The sequence below is a fragment of the Lates calcarifer genome, unplaced genomic scaffold, assembly GCF_001640805.2.
Source record: "Lates calcarifer isolate ASB-BC8 unplaced genomic scaffold, TLL_Latcal_v3 _unitig_5755_quiver_2445, whole genome shotgun sequence".
Taxonomy (NCBI): Eukaryota; Metazoa; Chordata; class Actinopteri; family Centropomidae; genus Lates; species Lates calcarifer.
In genome coordinates, this window is record NW_026117702.1 from 5347 (window position 1) to 12500 (window position 7154).

The following is a 7154-nucleotide window of genomic DNA, read 5'->3' on the forward strand; positions in this document are numbered from 1 at the left end:
TTTAATAGGGATGTAAATAGGGAGTGTGATGTGTGCAAGCTCGGACCGGAAACTTTATTTCATTTATTCTGGGAATGTGGAGAGGTGGTGGGGTTTTGTAGGAAATTAAAGCAGTGGGTGATGAGGAATTGGGGGAAGGGGATTATAGAAGGGAGAGAATGGAGGAGTGTTTTTTTACTTGGGGTAACTAAAAAGAAGAAGGGTCACAGAGTGAATTTGTTAAATATTTTTCTGAGTTTGGCTAGACATTCAGTATGGTGTAGAAGGAACTTGATGCACTTTGAGGGTAAGAGGGTGGAGGTCTGGGATGTGTTTGTGTCAAAGGTAAAGAGATATGTGTATATGATGTGGTTCTATTTGGAGAAGGATGTATTTGAGGAATGGTTTGTGGAAGAGAGTGGAGTGATAAAGTTAGAGGGAAAAAAGAATTTGTTGTTTAATTTTTGATAGATTTTAGTTTAGTTAACTTGTATTTTCCAGTGAATGTGTAAAATGTTTTTTTGACTGGTTTGTTTTGGGCCTTGAGGTTTTTATTTTTAAGGAAATGTTTATTTGAATGATGTAATTTAAGGATTTCTCTGATCTAAGTGAAATTGAATTGTTGTATATTTTTTATAATAAAAAAAAAAAAAAAAAAAAAAGCGCGCCCGATCTCGTCTGATCTCGGAAGCTAAGCAGGGTCGGGCCTGGTTAGTACTTGGATGGGAGACCGCCTGGGAATACCAGGTGCCGTAAGCTTTTTGTCCCCATCTTTTCCTGCCTATCTTACAGCAGCAGAATGCCGCTTCCTCTGTAGTTGAGACAGGGCACGCCCAAAACTACTTTTATTTTGCAGCCTGTATTTCACGCTCTGTTTTGCACTTCTGTTTTATGTCACGTCGCTTTCGGCAATCGGGTATTAGGCGCTGGAAAGTCACCTCTGTAAAGTCTGCACTGCTGCCGAATGAATGAGCGCAGTCTGGGTTTTGGGCACAATGACCCAATACGTCGTCCACAAGGACGTGTGGCTCACCGATGTACGTTTTGAGCAATTTCGGACGAAAATGGACTTGGAACAGAGCCAAATGTTTGATCAGGCCATACGGAAAATTCTTGTTGGGTGGAGTAGTTATTTCTTAGTTTTGCTGTTGACTGTTAGAGAAAATCCCCATTATTGTTGATTGCTATGTGAAATAACAGATCTGCCAGTGTTATTTTGGCACGTATAAAGGGTCTGTCTTCAGCAGCCGCTGTGGCTTACGGCCACACCACCCTGAGCGCGCCCGATCTCGTCTGATCTCGGAAGCTAAGCAGGGTCGGCCTGGTTAGTACTTGGATGGGAGACCGCCTGGGAATACCAGGTGCCGTAAGCTTTTTGTCCCCATCTTTTCCTGCCTATCTTACAGCAGCAGAATGCCACTTCCTCTGTAGTTGAGACAGGGCACGCCCAAACTACTTTTATTTTGCAGCCTGTATTTCACGCTCTGTTTTGCACTTCTGTTTTATGTCACGTCGCTTTCGGCAATCGGGTATTAGGCGCTGGAAAGTCACCTCTGTAAAGTCTGCACTGCTGCCGAATGAATGAGCGCAGTCTGGGTTTTGGGCACAATGACCCAATACGTCGTCCACAAGGACGTGTGGCTCACCGATGTACGTTTTGAGCAATTTCGGACGAAAATGGACTTGGAACAGAGCCAAATGTTTGATCAGGCCATACGGAAAATTCTTGTTGGGTGGAGTAGTTATTTCTTAGTTTTGCTGTTGACTGTTAGAGAAAATCCCCATTATTGTTGATTGCTATGTGAAATAACAGATCTGCCAGTGTTATTTTGGCACGTATAAAGGGTCTGTCTTCAGCAGCCGCAGTGGCTTACGGCCACACCACCCTGAGCAGCAGAAGGAGCAGGTTGTGTGTGAGACAAGCTGAGAGAAGTGTAAACTTTGACTTTCCTTTTTGCTTTCAAATTTCCCGAGAGAGATAGGTGGAGAAAGTATTTTGTTTTTTTTTCTAAGAGGTGAGCATATTCCCCAGACAGCGGCCGCTGTTTGGGGAAAGATCAAAGAAAAATATACGGACGGAAATCATGGCTAAGGAAAACGGAACGGCAAATGGAGGACGGCATGCGGTTGAAGGAGACAAAGGAAAAATAACTTATGAGAGGAGATTGACGGTGACGGCGGAGATAGACGGAGAAGATGAGGTGACGATGATGGAGCTGTTAAAGGCGGTGAAAGAGCAGTGCGGTGATGTGATCGGCTGCAGATTTAAGACAATGAAACTTTATGAACTAACAATGAGAAATGAAAGTGGAAAAAACAAATTGATGGACGGCTTCAAAATCAAGAACAGTCTGGTAATTGGGAAGGAAATAGAAAATGATGTGATGGTGGTTTCATTCATCAATCTACCTACATATGTGGAGGATGAAGCCATATTGGGAAAATTAAATGACTGGGGGTGAGAGCATTCGCAATTAAAGAAGGATGTGGCGGGGACGTCAATAGCTGATGGCACGAGATCATGAAGGGAAATTCACCGAAGATGCTTAATTCCTGCCTTATTCAGCCAAATTCGAGACAGCGGGAGGAACAGAACACTTCCGTGTTATTCACGACAGGCAAGTAAAAGTTTGCCGGTTGTGTATACAGCCCGGACACGTGGTGCGAGATTGTCCGACATTTAAATGTTTTAAATGTGGAAATCAGGGGCATTATGCTCGCGAATGTGCGGGGACGGAGAGATGCAGTGACTGTGGGGAGAAGAGGGCTTTGTGTGTGTGTGGAGCATCGGCGGCGTTCAGGGGAGAGGCTGCCGTATTCGGATATTTCATCCAGTCGAGAGGAGATGGCGGAGGTGGAGGGAGAACTGATGGTGGAGGGGGAGGAGGAGGAGGAGGAGGAGTTGGTGGAGGTGGAGGAGGACCAGAGGACGGAGGAGGCGGGGGTCGGCGGAGGGCGGATCTGGTCGCTGGAAACGGAGGAGCTGGACAACAGTCGGGAGGATGCCGGCACAGAGATCGTCGCGGTCAGCGCGGCTGCTGAGAGTGAGAGAGGTCAAGGAGGAGAGGTGACTGGAGAAGGAGGGGGGAGCGCGGGAGATGAGAGGACAGGAGGAGTGCGTTCCGCTGTGTTGGCTGAGGGCGGAGCGGAGACGGAGGTGGGCTGGGGAAGCAGCGGAGAGGAGATGGACATAAGTGAAGAAATAATAAAACAGTTGAAGAGGAAGAAGAAAGGAACAGAAAGGATGAATGTGAAGAAATGAGAGGTATGAGGAAAGCTCTGCTGTTTTTTTTTCTTTTAGTTTTTCAAGGTATTATGAGTGCACAAATTAAAATTTCCTCGTTAAACTGTAATGGCCTCAGAGACAAAAGGAAAGCAGAGCAGGTTTTCGTTGCACTCAATACAGACATTATTTGTCTACAAGAAACTCATTGGACTGAGGAAATTATGGATAGTATAAAGAGACTTTGGAAGGGAGTTTTTTTTGTAAATCATGGGGGACAGAGGGAATGTGGGGTGGCTATCTTGGTTAAAGAAGGGTGTATAGAAAATGTGAAGGAAATTTATAAGGATAACAAAGGGAGAATTTTGGTTATTGATTTTGAATTACAAAATGTTTTATTTCGTTTAGTAAATATCTATGCACCAAATGTGGAAACACAAAGGAAAGGTTTTTTTGCAAGGATGTCGGGTTTTGTTAAGGGGAACTGTATGATAGTCGGGGATTTCAATGTATGGTGCACGAGATTAGACGCGTGCAGTGTTGGGTCTTTTAAAAATGACACATCGAGAACTAGCGCTACATAATATTATGTTATAAGGAGGATTTAATTGATGTATGGAGGGAGGAGAATCCCTATAAAAGGAGTTTCTCTAGAAGACAAATGGTCTTAGGAAAACTAAAGCAAAGCAGAATTGATTTATGTTTGGTTAGAAGATGTGTGGGGATTTATGTGACGAATTTAAAATATAATTTTCTGGGGTTGAGTGATCATGCAGCGCTAATTTTTCAGTTGGGGGAAAGGGGAGGGAGGGGGGAGGGGTATGGTGTTTGAATGCGTGTTTGTTAGAGGAAGTAGAATATAAAAAAAAGGTTGTAGATTGTATAGTGCGGGAAAAAGAAAATCCATTGTTGAGTTAAATACATGTGCATGGTGGGAGAAGGTAAAAAGTAAAATAAGGCAACTAAGCATGAGATATGCGAAACTGAGGAATTTTCTGAGGAAAAAAAAGAAATTAGAATTGAGGGAGGAGTTGGAGGAGGAGGAAGGAAGAGCTGACGTGGACACGGAGAGGGTGTTAAAGCTGCAGGGTAAATTGGAAAACTTGGAGAAAGAGAAGATCATGGGTGCAATAATAAGGAGCAGGGCTAAATATGTGGTGGAGGGAGAAAAGTGTACGAAATTTTTCTTGAACCTGGAAGGAAAGAGACAAAGGAAAAATTTTATTTGGGAGTTAGAAAAAGACACAGGAGAAAAAATAAGCGATTATGTAAGCATTTTAGAGGAGGTGCAAACCTATTATGAGAGTTTGTTTAAAAAGGAAGGAATAAATAAGGAGTTAGTGGATAAGGTTCTGGGCACGGTGGGGGTGGAGCTGACGGAGGAGGACAGGGAAATGTGTGATAAGGAGATAACTATTGAAGAAATTCGAGAGGCAATAAATCAAGCAAAAAAATACAAAAGTCCAGGTTCAGATGGGCTAACAAATGAATTTTATAAGACCTTTATTGACGTATTGGCTCCAATACTTATGAAACTCTTCGTTTGCATGGAAGAGAGACAAGAGGTGCCTGATTCTATGGCGACGGGGATTATCACATTACTATATAAGAATAGAGGAAACAAAAATAAATTGGAAAATTATAGACCATTAAGTTTGTTAAATTGTGATTATAAAATTCTAACAAAAATCTTTGCAAATAGAATAAAGGTGGTTGCAGGTAGTATCATTTCGGACACTCAGGGGTACAGTATACCGGGGAGGGATATAGCGGACACTATTTGCTCTATTAGGGATGTGGTAGGGCAAATGAACAGGGAGAAGGAGGGAGGGGTGCTATTAAGTGTGGATTTAAATAAGGCATTCGACAGAGTTGAACATGATTATTTGTGGAGGACATTGGGAAAATTTGGGTTTGGGGATAGGATAATTGCTTGGCTAAAATTGTTATATAGTCAAGCTAAAGGAAGGGTGAAGATTAATGGTACATTAACTGAAGGTTTTAAATTGGGAAGATCTATCAGACAGGGATGTCCTTTGTCTGCTATATTATATAGCATTTCTGCAGAGCCATTGGCAACACTGGTGAAGCAAGACGGGAGGATTTTAGCAGTGGATATTCCATTTGGTAAGAAAAGTTTAATTTATCAGTTTGCAGATGACACTAATTTTACTGTAAAAAATGCAGAGAGCGTTGATTTTATCATGGAGGATTTGAAAATTTATGGGGGGGCATCGGGTGCGAAAATAAATATTGACAAAACTGAAATAATGTTTTTTGGGGAGGAGAGGAACAAAAAATGGAATATCCCGTTTAGGATAAAGGATGATTTTATTAAGATTCTGGGGGTTAATTTAGGACCAAAAGAAAAGGAGGCAAGGGATGAAACGTGGACGGGGGTGTTAAACAAAATCAGAAATACGTTAAATTTTTGGAAGCTAAGACAGCTGAAACTGAAGGGGAAAGTGTTAGTGGTTAATGTGTTGCTGTTATCAAAAATAAATTATGTTTTAGGGGTCTTAGATATGCCGATTTGGGTTTTAAACGAATTGAAAAATTTAGTTAACAGTTTTATTTGGAGTGGGAGGGGTGTAAGGATTGCAACAAAAACTTTGATTGGTAATAGAGAGAGGGGTGGTTTAAAGTTAATGGATATCGAGGTAAGAAAGAATGCGATGAGAGTCAAAATGGTACAAAAATTTTTATATGGGAATTTGGAATATGGATGGAAAATGTTTTTTAAACAGTTTCTATACAACTGTGGAGGGATTGGGGATGAAGGAATTTTCATGTGTTTAAAAAAAGGATGTTTGGACAAAATACCTGTATTTTATCAAGAGGTTTTTGGAGTGTGGGAGGTGTTTTTAAGGAAAAAAGTGTTTTATAACTGTATTGATGTTAATCAGGTTTTTAAGCAACCGATTTTTTTTAACCCCAAAATAATTGAGAAAGGGAAAATGTTGCACAATGAAATGTTTTTTTTGGCTGGAGTTAGACAAATTAAAGATATTGTTTATGAATATGTACCGGGATTTATGCCGGGGAGAGCAATTTTTGACTGTTTATTGGAATGGGATGAAGATGTGAGTAGAGTAATGGTAGAAAATGTTTTTGAAAAAATTAAGAAGAGCATTCCAGCGGGTTGGGTAACTATGATCGACAAGCACACGGTGACAGCAAAGCCATGTGACCTGCCGGTCCTTTATATTGACTGCAATGGGGTTAAGAAACTCTTTTGCGTATTGAAAATGAAACAAATTTATGAGTCTATGGCGGTGGAGGAATTTAAAGTTCCTGAAAGCGAAAAAGTATGGAGAATGTATGTGCTGGATGACGATGTAAAATCAATGTGGGAAAATATAACTGTAAAATTTAACAGTGTCGAGTGCGAGAATTTGGATTTCAAAATAAGACACAATAGGGTTTACACAAATGTGGTTATACATCAGTTTAATAGGGATGTAAATAGGGAGTGTGATGTGTGCAAGCTCGGACCGGAAACTTTATTTCATTTATTCTGGGAATGTGGAGAGGTGGTGGGGTTTTGTAGGAAATTAAAGCAGTGGGTGATGAGGAATTGGGGGAAGGGGATTTTAGAAGGGAGAGAATGGAGGAGTGTTTTTTTACTTGGGGTAACTAAAAAGAAGAAGGGTCACAGAGTGAATTTGTTAAATATTTTTCTGAGTTTGGCTAGACATTCAGTATGGTGTAGAAGGAACTTGATGCACTTTGAGGGTAAGAGGGTGGAGGTCTGGGATGTGTTTGTGTCAAAGGTAAAGAGATATGTGTATATGATGTGGTTCTATTTGGAGAAGGATGTATTTGAGGAATGGTTTGTGGAAGAGAGTGGAGTGATAAAGTTGGAGGGAAAAAAGAATTTGTTGTTTAATTTTTGATAGAATTTAGTTTAGTTAACTTGTATTTTCCGTGAATGTGTAAAATGTTTTTTTTG

At 41.0% G+C, this 7154-nt stretch overlaps 1 non-coding gene across 1 annotated transcript; it reads left to right on the forward strand.

The window, feature by feature from the left end:
• Window positions 1-1234: 1234 nt before the first annotated feature.
• LOC127141777 (5S ribosomal RNA) lies at window positions 1235-1352 on the forward strand. The gene has a single exon (XR_007812285.1). It is a non-coding gene; the product is annotated as a 5S ribosomal RNA (ribosomal RNA).
• The last annotated feature ends 5802 nt before the right edge of the window (window positions 1353-7154 follow it).